Source organism: Hypanus sabinus, chromosome X1 (assembly GCF_030144855.1).
Source record: "Hypanus sabinus isolate sHypSab1 chromosome X1, sHypSab1.hap1, whole genome shotgun sequence".
NCBI classification, from domain to species: domain Eukaryota; kingdom Metazoa; phylum Chordata; class Chondrichthyes; order Myliobatiformes; family Dasyatidae; genus Hypanus; species Hypanus sabinus.
The window spans coordinates 3,740,580-3,759,931 of record NC_082738.1 but is presented as its reverse complement, the minus strand read 5'-3'; the positions used below and the strand labels follow the sequence as shown (position 1 = coordinate 3,759,931).

General features: G+C 41.7%; 1 protein-coding gene across 3 annotated transcripts in view; it reads right to left on the bottom strand.

Moving 5' to 3' along the window:
* The window catches only part of fam171a2a (family with sequence similarity 171 member A2a), a 270,163-nt gene that overhangs the window by 59,294 nt on the left and 191,517 nt on the right, over window positions 1-19,352 (bottom strand). The window lies entirely within an intron of this gene.

Here is a 19,352-nt window from a genome sequence, read left to right as displayed (position 1 = left end):
TACAACCCTGAGATTCATTTTCTTGCGGGCATACTCAAGAAATCCATAATAGAATAATAACCATAATAGAATCAGTGAAAGACTGCACTAACTTGGGTGTTCAACCGATGTGCAAAAGACACCAAACTTTGCCAATACAAAAATAAATAAATAATAACAATAAATAAATAAGCAATGAATATCAAGGACATGAGATGAAGACTCCTTGAAAGTGTGTTCAAATGTTGTAGGAAGAGTTCAGTGACGGGGCAAGTGAAGTTATCCCCTCTGGTTCAGGAGCCTAGAGGTTGAGGAGTGGTAACTGTTCCTAAACCTGGTGCTGTGGGTCCTGAGGTTCCTGTGACCTCTTCCTGATGGCAGCAGCAAGAATAGAGCATGGCCTGGATGGTGGGGGTCCTTGATGATAGATGTAACAGAAGGAACTTGGGCTTCAATTATTTCATTAGTTGAATCTCCTCATAGCTACAGGCGCTTCATTGTCCACTGACAGTCCCAGGGCCTCTCAGAAGCATCTTTATGCATCAATTAAAAGGGGTAAGTGGGAAGTGCATTACCTCAGACTTGATGGTACTAGAGCATTAGCTGCCTCTAGAATACATATAAATGAAACAAACACCATAATTTTCATTAAACCAATTATTAATTTGTAAACTTTGATTGCGTAACATTTTCATATCAGTGCTTACTTAAGTATCCACCAAAACACTATTCTTTACAGCCCTCCATCAGTAACATAATACTAAATTCAGCAGCACAAATATAATTGCGTATTGCGTTTTTCTAGTGTGTTAGATGGTTGGGGATGACTGATGTGCCAATTGTCGAATTCTATTTGACAACTACAGGCTCTGAAATAACTTGTGCAGAATTCAGCTCTCAGGTGATAAGACGTGTGAGGCATCTGTGTGATGGGACGGTGCACCCGTGAGGTGACCTTCACCTCATTAACAAAATTGCACTACTAACACAATTATTGTGCTATCAGATAGATACTGGCCCCATAACTGGATGCTAGTAAATTAAAAAGCAGCAATTAATTGTGAGGGTCTGTTCATGTCATGTTCACAACAGCAAAGATGAACTGGTTTCTGAATTCACTAACATATGACCTAATTGCAAATCTCTATTAGTATTTTGTGCTTTTCGATGTGAGTGGTGTTAGTTGTGTGGAGATGAGCGTCATTCCATTTTCGATCTCAGGGAAGTCAGAACAAATGTGTATCAAAACTACCACCATTTCTCAAATGGCTTTTAAGAGCAATCTCAAAATAAGAACCCCTGGTGCACTCCAGGCTTCCCTCCCCCTGAGCTGAAAGTGTGGGTCATGGGTGAGATGGACATTGGCCCTGATTCTTACTGAGGACTGACAACATTGTGTCAGGGCCCCTTCCATATCATTCTACTGCCTTCAACACCAAGTTCCAACTCCAAATCCTGTGAGCGTGAATTCTAGTACCCTGTAATTGGTGGCCATTGTGTACCAACTACATGTGATTGTGTTGTGTTTTGAAATATTGGTTACTTTACTCTATGCATGTCAAAGCACCCATACAACAAAGATTCAGATCTAGATTTATTAGATGTACTCTACATTGAAACAAAGTCATTTGCATAACCAACACACCCAAGGGTGTATTGGGTTCAGCCCGCAACTGTTGCCATACATTCCAACACAAACACAGCATACCCACAGTACTCAGCAGAACTCAGAACACCCCTAGTGACAAAGCAACAACAGCAAAACAAGACCCATTCCTCCTTCCTACTGAGACACCCATGCATGTAAACAGTCCTCTAATCAACCCCCTCCTCCCCCCAGAGGACAGGTCATCTTCAGCTTCCAGTAAACTTGCAGATTTTCCAATATTGGGCCTTCGACTTCCCTGGTGGACTTGCAGAGATTCGCAGCTTCGGGGTTCTGGCCATCAGGCGTCAACTTTTGAACAGTTTTTAGGCTTTTATCTGGACTTCCAATTGACCTTCAGGCTTTGATATTTGGTATCCACTCAGCACTTGCCAATGATGATGAGGATCTCCAGACCTTGAACTCTGGACTCACCGATGATGGGACCCTGAACACAAGGCCTTGAACTTGTCTCACCGACGTGTGCATCCAAGAGGTCATCGGCCCTCGTCCTCACTGGTCTGCCAGCCTGACTTTCGATCACATCCACATCGCTGGATTTCAAAGGTGGAGTGGAGGCTTAGACTGCAGTCTATCCTCTAATTCATGCACATCTGTATCCCTAAACCCTAACTCCCCTCTCTGCTCCCAAAACCATCCCTATGAACTTTTAAAAAGAAACCAAGTCTGAAGCACAACCTTGATGGAGATCAAATCTTAGCGCCATCTTGACTAGAAGAATCATGACTTCATTAATATGCAACTAACCTGAAGGTTATTTGACAAATCCGATCTCTCTTGAACTGTGCATTATGGCAGAAATACACATTTAACAATGTGCTGATAGCAGGAACATCCATCTATTGTGTAATTTCATGGGATCGAATCAGGATAATTGGTTTCACCAGCCACAGTGCCAGTATGGAAATTAAATTGTGAACAGGTGAACATTATCTAAATTCTCATTTTAGATGATCCATAATTATGCTGTCCAGCGCTGTTCATCTTTTAAATAATGATCCCTAACATACCTCTGACAGAAATCAGTCCCAGGAAGCCTAACTTTAAGGAGTGATCTAATTAATCAGGGTAGCAAAAATGCCCTTCACTTGGGATCCCCTCCACAATTCCTTGCTACTATGTTCTACATCTACGCCAGCAACCCTAGCTGGCTATCGCTAAGACCAACAATAAGAGACTGCAATGAAAGTTCAGTCAATATAATTGATAGCTAAAGATCACTGAATGGAAATCCCAGCATTGCCATGATAGCGCAACTTCAAGAGGGTCCTATCCTCATCAATGCTTTATAATGTAGGTTAACGGCAGAGACAGCCAATCCTACATTTAATGCCCCAGTCTTGCATCACAACAGGCATACTCATTTCTGCATTTCGCATCATGATCCATAATCTGTCATACCTCAAACTGGTCAATTAATCTAAATAACTACTTTCTTAAATTAATTCAGATCAAAAAAGCCATTATATGCAACAAAAACGCTGAGTTGCGGCTGAAAGAAGATAATAGTTAGGAGCTTAACATCCAAGGATACACATTGTATTAAAAGGCCATGCAGCTAGGCAGATGGGGTTGGGGCGACTCTATTGGTAGAAATCAAAATCAAATCATTAGAAGAGGTGACATAGGGTTGGAAGAAGTAGAATCCTTGTGGGTAGAGTTAAGAAACTGCAAAGGTAACAGATGTATAATTATTGCAGTGGAGTAAAGGGAATAACATAGGCATGAGAGAGAAACTGGCCAAAGTTGATTGGAAGGGGACACTAGCGGGGATGACAGCAAAGCAACAATGGCTGAAATTTCTGGGAGCAATTTAAAAGGAGCAGGAAGATGCAGAAGTATTCTAAAGGGAGGAAAAGGCAACCATGGCTGACAAGAGAAGTCAAAGTTTTTTGAGAAAGTTACCAGGAAACTGGATGAAAGCAAGGCAGTATTGTCTACATGAACTTTAGTAAGGCATTTGATGAGGTTTTGCATGGAAGGCTGGTCAAGAAGGTTTAGTTGCTAGGCATTCAGGATGAGGTAGTAAATTGGATTAGACACTGGCTTTGTGGGAGAAGCCAGAGAGTGGTAGTAGACAGTTACCTCTCTGACTGGAGGCCTGCCTGTGTGACTGGTGGTGTACCGCAGGGAACAGTGCTGGGTCTTTTGCTGTTTGTCATCTACATCAATGATCTGGATAATAATGTGGATAACTGGATCAGCAAATTTGTGGATGGATTGTGAGTGTAGTGGTCAATGAGGAAGGCTCGCATGGCTTGCAGAGGGATCTGCATCGGCAGGAAAAATGGCAGATGGAATTTAATGCAGATAAGTGCAAGGTTTTACACTAATTTGGAGTACTGTGTGCCGTTTTGGTCACCCACCTACAGGAAAGATGTAAATAAGGTTGAAAAATTACAAAGAAAATTTACAAGGATTTTGCTGGGTGGATGACCTGAGTTATAAGGAGCGAATGACTACGTTAAGGCTGTATTCTTTGAATGTGGAAGACAGAGAGGAAATTAAATAGAGGTATACAAAATTATGAAGAGTATTGATAGTGTAAATGCAAGCAGGCTTTTTTCACTGAGGTTGGGTGGGACTGCAACCAGAGGTCATGGATTAAGGGTGAAAGGTGAGAAATTTAAGGGGAACATGAGGGGAAACCTCTTCATTCAGAGGGTTGTGAGAGTGTGGAATAAGCTTCCAGTACAAGTGGTGCACGCGAGCTTGATTTCAATGTTTAAGAGAAGTCTGGATAGATACATAGATAGTAGGGATATGGATGACTATGGTCCCAATGCAGATTGATGTGAGTAGGCAGTTTAAATGATTTTAGCATGGACCTGTTTTTGCGATGAACTTCTCTATGACTCTATGATGATGACAGCATGAAAGCAAAAGAAAAGCATAAAATATAGCAAAAATTAGTGGGAAGTTAGAGGATTTGGGATCTTTTAAAAAACAACAGAAAGCGACTAAAAAAAGCCATAAAGAGAGGAAATATGAAGGTAAGCTAGCCAAAAATACAAAAAAAGATACCAAATGTTTTTCTGATATATAAAGTATAAAAGAGAGATGAGAGTGGATATTGGACTGCTGGCAAATGACGCTGGAAAGGCAGGAATGGGGGACAAGGAATTGGCAGACAAACCAAGTCACTATTTTGCATCAGTCTTCATTGTGGGAGACACGAGCAGTATTCCAGAAATTCGAGAGTGTCAGGGGGCAGAAGTGAGTGTATTTGCAATTATTAGGGAAAAGGTGCTTTGGGAAGCTGAAGGTAGATAAGTTACCTGTACCAAATGGACTACACCCCAGGGTTCTGAAAGAGGAGCAGAAGAGATTATGGAAGCATTAGTAATAATCTTACAAAAATCACTGGATTTTGGAATGGATTCTGGAGGACTGGAAAATTACAAATGTTACTTCACTTTTTAAGAAGGGAAAGAAAGAAGAAAGAAAATTAAAGGCCAATTGACCTGACTTCAGAGGTTAGGAAGACAATGGAGTCCATTATTAAGGATGAGGTTTCAGGGTACTTGGAGAGACACGATAAAGTATGCCAAAGTCAGCATTGGTCCTTTAAGGAGAAATCTTGCCTGACAAATCTGTTGGAAGTAACAAGCAGGATAGCCAAAGGAGAATTGGTGGATGTTGTGTACTTGAATTTTCAGGTGCCACACAAGGCTGCTTAGCACCGTAAGAGACCATGGTATTACAGGAAAGATACTAGCAGAGATAAAGCAGTGGCTAATTGCAGAAGGCAAAGAGTGAGAATAAAGAAAGCATTTCCTGGTGGCTGCCAGTGACTAGTGGTGTTCAGCAGAGGTCTGTGTTGGGACCAATTCTTTTTACGTTATAGATCAACGATTTGGATGATAGAATTGATGGCTTTGTGGCCAAGTTTGTGGACAATACAAAGATAAGTGGAGGGGCAGGTAGTGTAGAGGAAGCAAGAAGTCTGTAGAAGGACTTAGACAAATTAGGAGAACAGGCAAAGAAGTGGTAGATGGGATACAGTGTTGGCAAGTGTATGATCATGAACTTTGGTAGACAAAATAAAAGTGTAGACTATTTCGTAAATGGGAAGAAACTTCAAAAATCTGAGACGCAGAGGGACTTGGGAGCCCTTGTGCAGATTCACTTAAGGTTAACTAGCAGGTTGAGTCAGTGGTAAGGAAGGAAACTGCAATGTCAAAATTCATTTCAAATGGACTAAAATATAAAAGCAAGGAGGTTATGCTGAGGCTTTCTGAGGCATAGGTCAGACTGCATTTGGAGTATTGTGAGCAGTTTTTAGCCCATCATCTTAGAAAAGTTCTGCTGGCATCGGAGTGTCCAGAGGAGGTTCACAAGAATGATTCCAGGAATGAAAGAGTTAAATGTTTCAAGAGCATTTGATAGCTCAGGACCTGTACTTGCTGGAGTTTAGAAGAATGGGGGGGGGGGTGATCTCATAGAAGTCTATCAAATACTGAAATGCCAAGACAGAGTGGAGTGGAGTAGTTTCCTATAGTGGTGGAGACTCAGACTCCAGACAGAGATTCTCAGGGCACAGCCTCAGACTAGAGAGATGTCCTCTTACAACAGAGATGACAGAGTGTATTGAATCTGTGGAATTCATTGCTACAAACAGCTGTGGAGGCCAAGTCACTGGATATATTTAATACAGAGGTTGATAGGTTCTTGATTAGTCAGGGTACAGAGCACGATGCAACAAGTGTGAATTCCTTAAACTGAGGATCACTTACCATGGTCACACAAGGGCTGAGAAAAGTCGAGCAGTGGTGGATGCCCCAAGGCCAAAGGATGGGATGCAGTTGCAGTCATTTTTAGTATGTGTCAATTACTATAACAGGTTCCTGTCAAACCTGGCTACTGTGCTCCAGCTCTTTCGTCCAGTGAAGAGTGCCGCACCAACACGTCCTGAAGAAAGGTGTTCAGAGCTGTCCGAACCACTTCCCGCAGTGTCAGAGTCACCTCCTGCAACCACCACAGAGGCGGCCCCAGAACCTGAGAAACTGCCAAGCAGAGTGACCACCCCCCCATCCCCCTGGTCAGGAAAGGACATTATCCCACAATAGTAAATAAAAAAATAACAATTAAGGTTCAAAGTATAATTATTAATCATTTGATTACTGTATAATCAGTACTGTTAGAACTGCCTGCTGGGAGGAGTTTAATTTAGAGGTACAAGAGTAAACCATTTAAACAGTTTTCCCAGTAGGATTGCCCAAAGGAAGGATGAGGGTGGGGAGGGGATGATCTTATTAAAGTTAGATATTGAAGGATCTGGGTAGACAGGATGTGGAGAGGAAGGTAGAGGAATGGGGTTGAAAAAAATATTAGCCATAATTGAACAGTAGAGCAAAGTAGGTGGGCAGAGTGGCCTAATTCTGATGGTCTGCCTTAAGCTGTAAAGGTCTAAAATTACACTTGTTCAAAAGAAAAAACAATTCAAGTGGTGGATATTGGAATAAACAGGAACTACTCAGACATTAGACAATGTGTGCCAGGGACCTCAGCAGGACATGAGGCACAGAATTGCTGACCTGTATCAAAACCGAAGTAAGAAATATCCTAAAGTGAAAAGTCAAAAACTGTAGTTGCTAGAAATCTAAAATAGAAACAAAAATTGCTGGAAATATTAATTAAGTCAGGCTGCATTTGTGGAAAGAGAAACAGGGTTAACATTTCAGGTCAAAGACCTGATCAGAATGCCGAGTCAGTTTTGACAAAAGGATTTCAAGCAAAAAATATTCACCCTTTCCTCCTCCCACAGACATAGCTTCACCCGCTGAGCACTTCCAGTACTTTCTGTTTTTATGTTACTGTCCCCAATCTATCTTATTTCACTCCCTTTGTAACCAGGACATTCCCCACAACAGGTATGGAGACATTGAGAGGGGAATATATTTAGAAATGCCCCTGTTCAGTTGGTGTGTGCACATTAAGCCAATATAAATGACTGTAGGGACTGAGGAGCTGAACTTTTCTTTTAAATTCACAATAAACAACAACATATCCATTGGTACCACAGTGATAGCCAATGGTCTGGAGTAGGGACATGGCAAGATATGAGCAAAGTATAGAGTCACAAAGTCTCCATGAACTACAGCAAATAGAATCAACTTCTACAGCTATGTAAGATATATTAAACAGTTCCCTAGTATGATAGCTTGCTGCACTCAAGTGAGGGACTTCACTTCCACTAAGTAAAAAACCTGGAGAAAATGGGATTATTTTTCCATAACAAAATACTAAGGGATGATATAATGCTTAAAACTTCGGCTTTATATTTAACAGCAAGAGAGAGAGGAAATTTCTACAGATGTACTGTGGAGAGCATTCCAACTGGCTGCGTCATTGTCTGATATTGAGCAGGGGACATTCCACAGGATCGAAATAAGCTGCAGAAAGTTGTGAACTCTAGCCTCTCCAGCATTCAGGACATCGTCAAGGAGCGGTGCCATCAGGGAGGAGGTACAGGAGCCTCAAGACACAGACTCAGTGATTCAAGAATAGCTTCTTCCCACCTGCCATCCGATTTCTGAATGGATATTGAACCATAAACACTACCTCACTACTTTTTTTTCTTTTTGAATTATTTAATTTAGCTTTTTAAATATATACACTTACTGTAATTTACAGTGTTTTATTATTATGCATTGTAATGTACTGTTGCCACAAAACAACAAATTTCATGACACATACTGGTGATATTAAACTTGATTCTGATTCTGAACTCAGCCCTCTGTCAAGTAGGTGGTTGATAGCCAGAGGGCTGACAGCCTGTGGGTGTGGATTTAAAGTACTAGTTCCAATATGTTTGAAGAAAATTCAGTCCCAATGCCTTAAAAGAATGCAACAACCCCCCTCCCCACTCAATCCTAAAAGGCACTGTGGACAGGGAGATGGAGTTGTTCAAGGGGATAGTTCTTGCAAAGAGCTGAGACATTCAAAGTGGTTGTTTTGTAATGAGTGTAAACAAGAAATTTCACAACAAATGCTGGTGATATTAAACCTGACTTTGACAAAATTCAAAGGAAAAGAAAGCTTTGAATAACTGAGATTTGTAACGCTTTAGCTATAATCTTCCAATGTGAAATCTGGGCTGCATTTGTGTCTGGAAGTGCCCAATCATGATGCGTAACATGTTCAGAAATAATTTAATCAATTATACAAGTTTGCAGAATACATGTGCTACACAATTAAATTGTTTGGTGAAGATATCATTTTAAAGCTGGGACCTACTACAGCAATGTGGTTCATGTGTTTTTCTGGATTATACAGTCAATTTCAAGAATATTAATTCACAAGCTTCTGTTCCAATAGATAAGGATGTTATTATTGGCAAGACACTAGGCATTCCAGTCAGCTGCCCCATTCCTAGTTCCTATGACTTAGAGCATTTGCAAGGTCCTGTCTGAACTTGGTTTGATTGTCAAACCACAACTACCCATCATTGCAATCTACTCCATCCCATCAATACACACCGTCACCCGCTTTCACCGTCATCCCCAATTATGTTTTTATTCCAATTTCACATTGCAGCACTGTATCAAGTCCCTACGTCCACTCAGTACTGGGTTTAACACTAACAGGAAACAAAACATTTCCATCTTCTGCCTACAGATTGTTTCACTTTCGAGCCTCCATTGGAGCTCATACTCTGAAGTTCATCACACATCCAATCCTCTCTCTTCATTTTCAATGCTCTCCTGAAAGCACAGCTGGCTGACTATAACCTCTTCCTTTTACTCATGTACCTGGTTTCACCTCTGTGAATCATTTTGGGATTTCCTCATTACTTCAAAGGTAGCATAATAAAAACTATTGTTACTAATCAATCTTTTATTCAGTGATATTCTTTAAGGTCACTACTTCAAACGATGCAATATTGAGTGTGCAGTCAGCTAACCGGGTAGAGGTTCTCCCCTGTGAACTGTACATACCTACACACCAAGAACAACTTGCTGTGGCCAATTAACACATTGTTGAGACACGAGGGGAAATCCACTTGACCACAGGGAGAACATGCAAATATCGCCCAAGTTCAGGATTATATCTGGGTCTCTACCAACTCTACCAGTCACTCAGATAAATCCAGTCAGGCTATTCCTGGCAGTCATGTATACAAACCGGACAAGTTTGCCAAAGTTTTAAGGTTGCAGTGGCACTAAATACAAACTATTTATTGATGAGAAAAATAGGGAAAAATCACAAGATTGTAAACATATTGGTTATAAAGATGAATAAATTACTCATTGTATGCATCACACTTTTAACATGTGTCATGCTTATTTGCACACATCATTTCATAATATCTAACCACTGATGTCATTAAGGATGCTTAATAACTTGGCACTGTTGTACAACAGAACAAAACATCCTAGAATGGCACTTATGGTGTGCCTTATCTGAAGTTAATCCAAGATAGTGCTGTAATAATTTTCCTCCCCTTCTCCACCATAGTGATGTAGACTCCCATGAAATACTGGACATGGACTAAGTGCCTATTCCCTTAACTTGAGTGACCTACCCTTGGGATTTTGAAAGGCATCAATGCCAGGAGAGACTGGCAGGTGGAATTGGTCTCATTGCACGTTCCATGGTGCAGTCCTGCAACAAGACTAAACACTGCTGACATCCTCATTAGAAACAAGGAACAGACTTCTAAATAACATAGCCATTCCATAATTTGGAAAAGGAATGCATTCCTTAGAAAAAGCATTTTATTAAGCAAAGATTCACAAACTGAAATGCACTAAAGGAATTTTAGTAGAATATATTTCTTCCTATGTGTTGTGATTGATGCATCATTCTTACAGAAAAATATAACTTGTAAATTGAAGCCCCATATATCAAAGATTCAATGGTATTGCAGCACTGAAAAATTTATAGATCGAGGAGATCCCAAGGGTGTCACTGATAAATGGAATGATCAACCAAAAAGCCTCCTATAAAGCTTCTCCCTCACTTGCTCCTCCCACACATAAAATTACACATAACATCTCCATTTTCTAAAAAAACAACATTTAGGACTAACGAAAGAAGGAGCAATGATTGTAAAAAGGCAAAATTAAAATAAAATAAGGGTGAAAAATAAATTTAGACCAATAATTGCATAATTGGTTTAGCGGAAAGCTGAGTAGATTACATTATCTCCTTAGTCAGTGGCTGGAAACTACCTGGTTCTGGTAACTAAATCCAAGTTTGAGTCATCTACTTTCAGGTTTGTTTTGCAAAGAATTGAACAGTAATTGACCTGCAACTGCAGGAGAGATAATTCTGATATTTAACAATAATGGTGGATCTAAAATTAGAGAGTTTATATTCATGGTAAAGAGTAAGAAAGTTGGAGGGGATCTGAGGAAACAAAGTCATCCAGAAAGTGGCTGAATCTAAAGCACCTGAGCGTGCTGCATGCAGATATAATAAAGTTTTACAGTTTATAACACTGATGAGACATTATTGTTGAAACCAAATACCATTTTATGTATTCATTTAGACACTCAGCACAGTTCATTATACTTACATCTATGGAGCTAGAGTCCTAATGGGGATATAAATTTACCAAGTTTAAAGTGATCTGTGTTTTAATTTAGCACAATATCCCACAAACAAAGATATTTGCTTAACTTGATTTGCTTCGCTCTTCTCCCTTATGAGCTGTTCGAATTATAAAGGACTTGAGCTTGTTTTTTAAGATTTAGGTTTGTCTTCTTAAAGGCGATTTAGATTTAAAAGTATAACTGAAGACTTTTTTTGGTTACAAAATCACCTTGGTTTTTATTTTGCCCCAAAAGACTTTGAATATTGAGACTACGATCCATCTCTAAACCAGTAAAGCTGCTCACAATGTAGACTGCAGAGGTTTTCTATTTGTACCTGGCTCATAAACTCAGAACTCTAGGATGCAACCCAAAAGCCACTGTGAAATGCTGTAATCAAAACATGGTCTTGGAATAACTGAAGTACAAATTAAGTCAAGGAGTAAATGGTCACGACATCGACAGCAGCAAATCCATCCCACCAGTTTGCCCAAATGCTTCTTCATATGTATAGGCTGTCCCCGGGTCAGCTTTTATAACCTAGGGGAGGACCAGCTTTGAAGAAGGAAACATTACATTGTGGCGACCCATTTCCTAGCGTATCCGAACCGACTCACAATTAGATAGCCTACGGGGGTTTGCGAGCACAGAGCTTTGGAGCCTCTGCGCCATGGGGGGCCGGTTGACAGAGGCTTAAAAGTGAGGCTGAAGTTTTCGAATAAAGTTTTTTTCCTTCGACTGCAGTTACCGACTCCGTGTCGTAATTTTAGCGCTGCGTGTAGCACACCGCTACAACATCTGCAAATCTCTTAGGCTGGCTTATGAACCAAACTGTGGTTTCTTTAGGTACAATGCTTTTGAACGAAAAACCCTATAAAAGGTAGTGGATATGGCCCAGACCATCATGAGTAAAGCACTCTGGTATGAGTGCCATCATGAGTAAAGCAATCTTTCATTGATCCTGTTATAGTTACTATTCCATACATTTGCTGAATATGCCCACAGGAAAATGAATCTCTGGGTTGCACATGATGACATATTTGTACTTTGATTATAAAATTTAATTTATACTTTGTGCAGAATGAAACATAGCTGCTGAACCAGTAAAAGAAGCGACCAACATTGGTCACCTTCTTTTTGTACCTAGTAGCAAGTTTTCACTGAAATGCCCCTTTCACATCCTCAGAACATAGAAAAGTTCACAACAGTGAATTTCTTCCCAATGCAGAAACCATTTTGGGTAGGGAAATTTGCCACAAGTGCTGGTCTAGAAATTCATCAGACCTGCAGAGGTACAGATGACAGGTACAGCAGCAGGTCAGTGACGGTTTGGGTTCAACCCAACCGTATCCCAGAGCAAACAGAGGATAGTAGCTGGAATGTCTCAGAATGAGGCCAAACATGGGGAAAGGAAGGTTATGGGGCAAAAGGCCTTATCTAAGAAAGGATGAGCTGATATTGGAGAGAGTCCAGAGGAAGTTCACAAGAATAATCCAAAGATTGAAAAGGTTAACATATGAGGATCATTTGATGGCACTGGGTCTGTACTCACTGGAGGTTAGAAGAATGGGGGAGGGGTGATCTCATTAAAACCTATTGAATATTGAAAGGCTTAGGTAGGCCATAATGAAGGAAATACTGTTCTCATAACACTTTGGCCATGGTGGATGCCCTCTGATCTTTTGTAGGGAAGGCTTGGGCATATCTGGTGTAGTGATAAGCAGGACATTTGCTGTGTTGCTGGAACCAGGCTCTATGGAGAGGAAATCCATACATACTAGATCAAACGGCCCCGCTCTCTGTAAATGGGATAATCGAGGAGCTCTCATATTCCTCCGAATACATTGAATGCACAACTTGCAGTATTCTTCAACCTCAGGCTTCATTCGGGGCTAGTAGAATTGATCTCTGAGCATAGGTCTTGTCAACCCTCAAATGGCCAGAAGCATCATGAAATGATTTCAACACAATCTTCCAATACTTCTCAGGCAGAACTAGCCTGGTAGCGCCGAGGCCACGTGACCCTGTATAGAACCTGGTTCTCCAACTCCAGTCTGTTCCATTCTCTCAGCAGTAGAGCTACGGCAGGGTGTTTCATCCTTTCAGCTTGGCTCCCTTCCACAACAGCTGACCAAACGGTACTTACACAAGGGTCACCTTGCTGAGCAGTGGCCCTGGACTCAACTATGGCAACTGCTTTGTCTTCAGCGCAGTGGAGTGGCACCATCAGGAGTTCCCAAATGATCTACCACTCAGTTCTGCCCTTGCCTTTCCTCGGCCTTCCCATGATGGAAAACTGGCACATGGCTTTCACCCCAGGGGCAGGAACGCTCTCCCACTCTCCGCCCCTGTCCAGTCCCTTCATGCGCACGTCAGGACAAAGCATCGGCATCAACGTTCCGGCTTCCCGGCCGGTACTTCAGGCTGAAATCAGGCAGACAACGCCACCAACCAACGATGGTCTGTGGCATCCAGTTTCGCCGAGGTCAGGATATAAGTCAATGGATTGTTGTCAGTCCTCACCTTGAACTTGGCACCTTATAAATAATCATTTAACATATCTACCACAGCCCATTTCAATGCCAGGAACTTCAATTTGTGCATGGGGTAGTTTTACTCAGAGGATGACAGACTCTGGCTGACAAAAGTGACAGGAGGATGCACGCAAAATTACATTCTAAGTATAGATAAAATTGTTTCCTTATAATTATCACAAATTCCAACAACTTTCTACCTAGTGTCTGAAACATTCCTGAAAGTAAAGTGAACTCCTCCAATTAACCAATTAAATACACAGAAAATACATGATTGTTAAGATAGTTACAACATCCCACTCTGCAAAACTGGCAGAATTAAGTTACTATAGCCTATAAAACAGTTCATTTATACATAGTGATTTGATCCCAATTCTAAACACTACATGCTTGCAGAAGACACTCTGAGCGAGCATCAGTTTGGTTCATTCTGTGGTAAATAAACAACTTGAATGAAGCTGACTTCTGGCCAGATTGAACATTAAAACATCCACTGTATTGAAAAATCAGGAACTGCATTCAAAATTTATCCCTCAAGAATCAAAAGAAATTAAATTTTTAACCAAATTCATCTCATTTGCTTTTTGATTTTGTGTGCAAACCCCTCTGTTGCATTTGAGTGCCTTTGTGCATTGCTTACAGTTTAGTGTGGAGGATCGCAGAATGTTTTAACCAGCTAAAATCTGAGACACGGGAAGTATGTGAGAACATGACAAATTCAAAATTCTGAAGCGAGAGAATTTTAAAGAAACTTTTAAAACAAGCCCCTCCACACTTTAGTCAGTCTTTCCTTTGTCAACTTTTAAGATCTTCAATGGACAGGTTTCTATGCTTCTTTAATTCTTGTCTTTTCTGTTTCAATAATTTATTTTGCTTCTCTACTGCTTTTCAAGCTCGACTAATTTCAGAATTACATCCCCAAGTCCCTGCGTCTCTGCACATCTCTCACCTCATCTAAATGTTTACTAAAGCCTACTTCTTTGATCGAGTTTTTGGCCAACTGTGCTAAAATTTCCATAAACTGCTTAGCAAACTTGTTCAATAACATTCCTGTGAAATGCCTGAGACTGTACACATACCCTATGTGTAATGAGGGGTTGCCAAAGTAGGCTGTTGACCTTGAAAGGCTGGGACATTCTACAAAGACTGAAAAAAAACAAATGTGTAATCAATACCCCTTGAGTTATAAATAATTTATAAAATGCAATGCAAAACAAGTGATAAAAGGCAGCTTAATTTTTCATAAGCAATCAGCATCTACCATGGGTGTCTTGAATGAAACACTGAAGGAGGATCAATTTTCCCTTCCCGAACCCAATTCGGCTTCAGAAAATTAACAGACACTTAAACAAATATATTTAAGGGGAACATGAAGGGAAACTTCTTCACTCAGAGGGCTGTGAGAGTGCGGAATGAGCACAAGTGGTGGACGCACTTTTGATTTCAAGATTCATTTATTATCAAAGAATCGACAAATTATACAATCTTGAGATTTGCTTGCTCACAAATAGTCACAAAGCAGGAAACCTGAAAGAACCCAATCAAAGAAAAATAGAATAAAAGACCAATACTCGATGTGCAAGAAAAAGGAAAAAAATGCAAACCATGCAAGCAATTGAAGTAAACAACAGCATTCCGAACCAAACAACGGAACAACGAAAGGATCCGGTGTCCTGGACAGAGGAGTGAAGATCTCAGTAAACGAGTGAAATCTGTTCATCTCCGATCCTGACACTCTTTCTTTCCAGTCTATCTGGGCCAGTGTTTAAATTGACCTAACAATGGAACAGCAAAAAGCTCTGTTCCCGGATAGAGGAGTGAAGACTGCAGAGAGCGAGTGAAATTGACTCTCGCCTCCTATCTAGGACAGTGCTTGAATTCTCTAAACAGTACACTGTACCTCGCACTATGACGCAGGCACTGCTGCTATGAAAGGCTCGGGGCCTAGACCACATCATTCAGCGACTCAATTCAGGCTAAGATTTTGCCGTCTGGCCCGAAGCCACTCCCACGTTCTACGAATCAGTGAAGCGTTTATGAGAAGTTTAGATAGGTACATGAACGGCTATGGTGATATATGAAGGGCTATGGTCTGGGTACAGGTCAATGGGAGTGGGTGGTTTAAATGGCGTGTTTCTGTGCTGTGTATTTTTCTATGTCTAATTTACAGAAAACTAAGAAAATGTCAGACTGCATGTTTCACAAACCTTTGGAAAATGCATTTGGTTAAACTTTCCTATTTTATTTACAAGTCAGAAGCCTGAGAGGGAGCAATGATTAAATAAAGGGAAAGAAAGGCAATCTTCCGAACATTCCCAGTTCCCTGTATCTACCCTCTTCCAAACATTAGATTATCACATTTCCCCATTCCCTGCATTCACCCTTTTACACTACATACCCTTGTGGGAAAACCAATAAAAGACTGAAAGGGCATGGCATTAAGTCTGAGCGTACTATGTTACAAGAGCACTCACAATGTGCAAGCCTATTTGCTTTTGCATAATACTATTAACCACAGATTATAATACACATAATACATAATACTATTAATAATCTGTATTATAGGCTGGGTGAAAATATAAGGGTTACTTCTCAGAGTAATGCTGAGAGCTTTCACATTATGGCAACTTTAACTGTAGCATGTGCAACAATTTAATCATAGAAACATAGAAAACCTACAGCACAATACAGGCCCTTCAGCCCACAAAGCCGTGCCAAACATGTCCCTAACTTAGAACTACCTAGGCTTTACCCATAGCCCTCTATTTTTCTAAGCTCCATGTAGTCCTCCAGGAGTCTTTTAAAAGACCCTATTGTTTCCACCTCCACCACCGTTGCCGGCAGCCCATTCCACACACTCACCACTTTCTGCGTAAAAAACTTAACCCTGACATCTCCTCTGTACCTATTTCCAAGCACCAAATTAGAACAAGGAACTCAACACAAAGTACACCGCAGATGCTGTGGTCAAATCAACACACTGGAGGAACTCAGTGGGTCAGGCAGCATCCGCGGAAATGAACAGTCAACGTTTCAGGCCAAGGCCCTTCATCAGGACTGAAGGAGGAGGGGGCAGGGGCCCCATAAAGATGGTGGGGGGAGGGTGGGAAGGAGAAGGCTGGTAGGTGCCAGGTGAAAAACCAATCAAAGGAAAGATCAATGGGTGGGGAAGGGGATAGGCAGGAAAGGTGAAGAAGGAATGTAAGGGGAAAGCACTACAGGTAGTAGAAGGCAGCAGAATCATGAGAGAGGTGACAGGCAGCTGGAAGAGGAGGCAGAGTGAAGGTGGAATGGGGGAAGGGAGAGGGAGGGAATTACCAGAAGTTGGAGAATTCGATGTTCATACCAAGGGGCTGGAGACCACCCAGACGGTAGATGAGATGTTGTTCCTCCAACCGAAGTTTGGCCTCATCATGGCAGTAGAGGAGGCCATGTATGGACATACCCAAATGGGAATGAGAAGCAGAGTTGAAGTGGGTGGCAACCGAGAGATCCTGTCTGTTGTGTCGGACAGAGCGTACGTGCTCGACGAAGCGGTCCCCAAATCTGCATCAGGTCTCGCCGATGTAGAGGAGGCTGCACCAGGAGCACCGGATGCAATAGATTACCCCAAAAGACTCGCAAGTGAAGTGTTACCTCACCTGAAAGGACTGTTTGGGGCCCTGAATGGTGGTAAGAGGTGAGGTGTAGGGACAGGTGTAGCACTTACACTTGCAAGGATAAGTACCAGGTAGGAGGGACGTGTGGACCAGGAAGTCGCGGAGGAAGTGATCCCTGTGGAAAGCAGAGAGGGGTTGACAGGGAAAGATGTGCTTAGTGGTGGGGACCTGTTGAAGGTGGCGGAAGTTGCGGAGGATAATATGCTGGATCCGGAGGCTGGTGGGGTGATAGGTGAGGACAAGGGGAACACGGTCCCTGGTGTGGTGATGGGAGCATGGGGTGAAGGCCGAAGTGCAGGAAATGGAGAAGATGCAGGTGAGGGCACCATTGATGACGGCAGAAGGGAAACCACGATCCTTAAAGAAAGAGGACATTTAAGATGTCCTGGAACGGAAAGCCTCATCCTGGGAGCAGATGCAGCGGAGACAGAGGAACTGGGAATAGGGAATAGAATTTTTACGTTTGGCAGGGTGGGAAGGGGTATAATCAAGGTAGTTATGGGAGTCAGTGGGTTTATAGAAGATGTCAGTGGACAGTCTATCTCAAGAGATGGAGACTGAGAGATCAAGAAAGGGCAGAGAATTGTCCGAGATGAACCAAGTGAATTTGAGGGCTGGGTGAAAGTTAGAGGCAAAGTTGATGAAATTGATGAGCTCAGCACGGGTGCAGGAAGCAGCACCAATGCAGTCGTCAATGCAGCAAAGGAAAAGTTGGGAAGCAGTACCAGTATAGATTTGGAGCATAGACTGTTCCACATAACCAATGAAGAGGCAGGCATAGCTGGGGCCCATGCGAGCGCCCATAGCTACACCCTTGGTCTGAAGAAAGTGGGAAGAGCCAAAAGAGAAGTTATTAAGTGTGAGTGCCAGTTCTGCCAACCTGAGGAGTGTGGTGGTGTTGGGGAACAGGTGAGGTCTATTGTCCAGAAAGTAGCAGAGGGTTTTGAGGCCTTCTTGATGGGTAATTGAAGTGTATAAGGATTGGACATCCATAGTGAAAATGAAGCGGTCAGGACCGGGGAACTGGAAGTTACTGAAGAGGTGGAGGGCAAGGGGATGTATCCTGGATGTAGGTAGGGAGGGACTGAACTTTGGGTGACAAAATGGAGTCCAGGTAGGCAGATATAAGTTCGGTGGGGCAGGAGCAGGCCGAAACTATGGGTCTACCAGGACAGTCAGGCTTGTGGATCTTGGGGAGGAGGTAAAACCCGAGCAGTGCGGGGTGTGGGAATTATGAGTTTTTTGGCTGAGGATGGAAGGTCTCCAGAGTTGATAAGGGCAGTGATGGTACGGGAGACAATGGTTTGATGTTTTTTGGTGGGGTCCTGTTCCGGGGTAAAACAAGGAACTGTTGTGCATTATGCTATTCACTACTCTTCTGACGCCATCTACTGAAGATCAACCCCAGATACTGGTCGGGTGCCCTCACAAACATGAGACTGAATTAGTTTGTCAGTTTAAACCAAGTTAGATGTCACTTCTGACTCACATGCTGAACTCTTTAGGCAACAGATCAGATTTCTAAGCCACACTTCAGAAATTTAAACAAATTGAGGCTCACCCCTCATTTTAAGGAAAATTCAAAGTACATTTTATTATCAAAATATATGTATGTCACCATATATAACCTTGAGATTCAATTTCTTGTGGGTATACTCAATAAATCTATAGAATAGTAACAGGATCAATGAAAGATCAACAGGAGTGCAGAAGATATAAAGTGCAAATATAAATAAATAGCAATAAATAATTAGAACATGAGACAATGAGATATAGAGTTCTTAAAAGTGAGGTCATTGGTAGTAGGAACATCTCAACAATGGGGCAAATGAGGGCAGTTATCCCCTTTTATTCAAGCTGGGGAGTGGTAACTGTTCTGTAAGAATGCTGTCTGTCAGTGTTTTTTTTTTGGGTGAGGCTACCTTTGCTTTTCCAGATGGATATATTTATCCTGCCATACTATCAGAAAAACAGC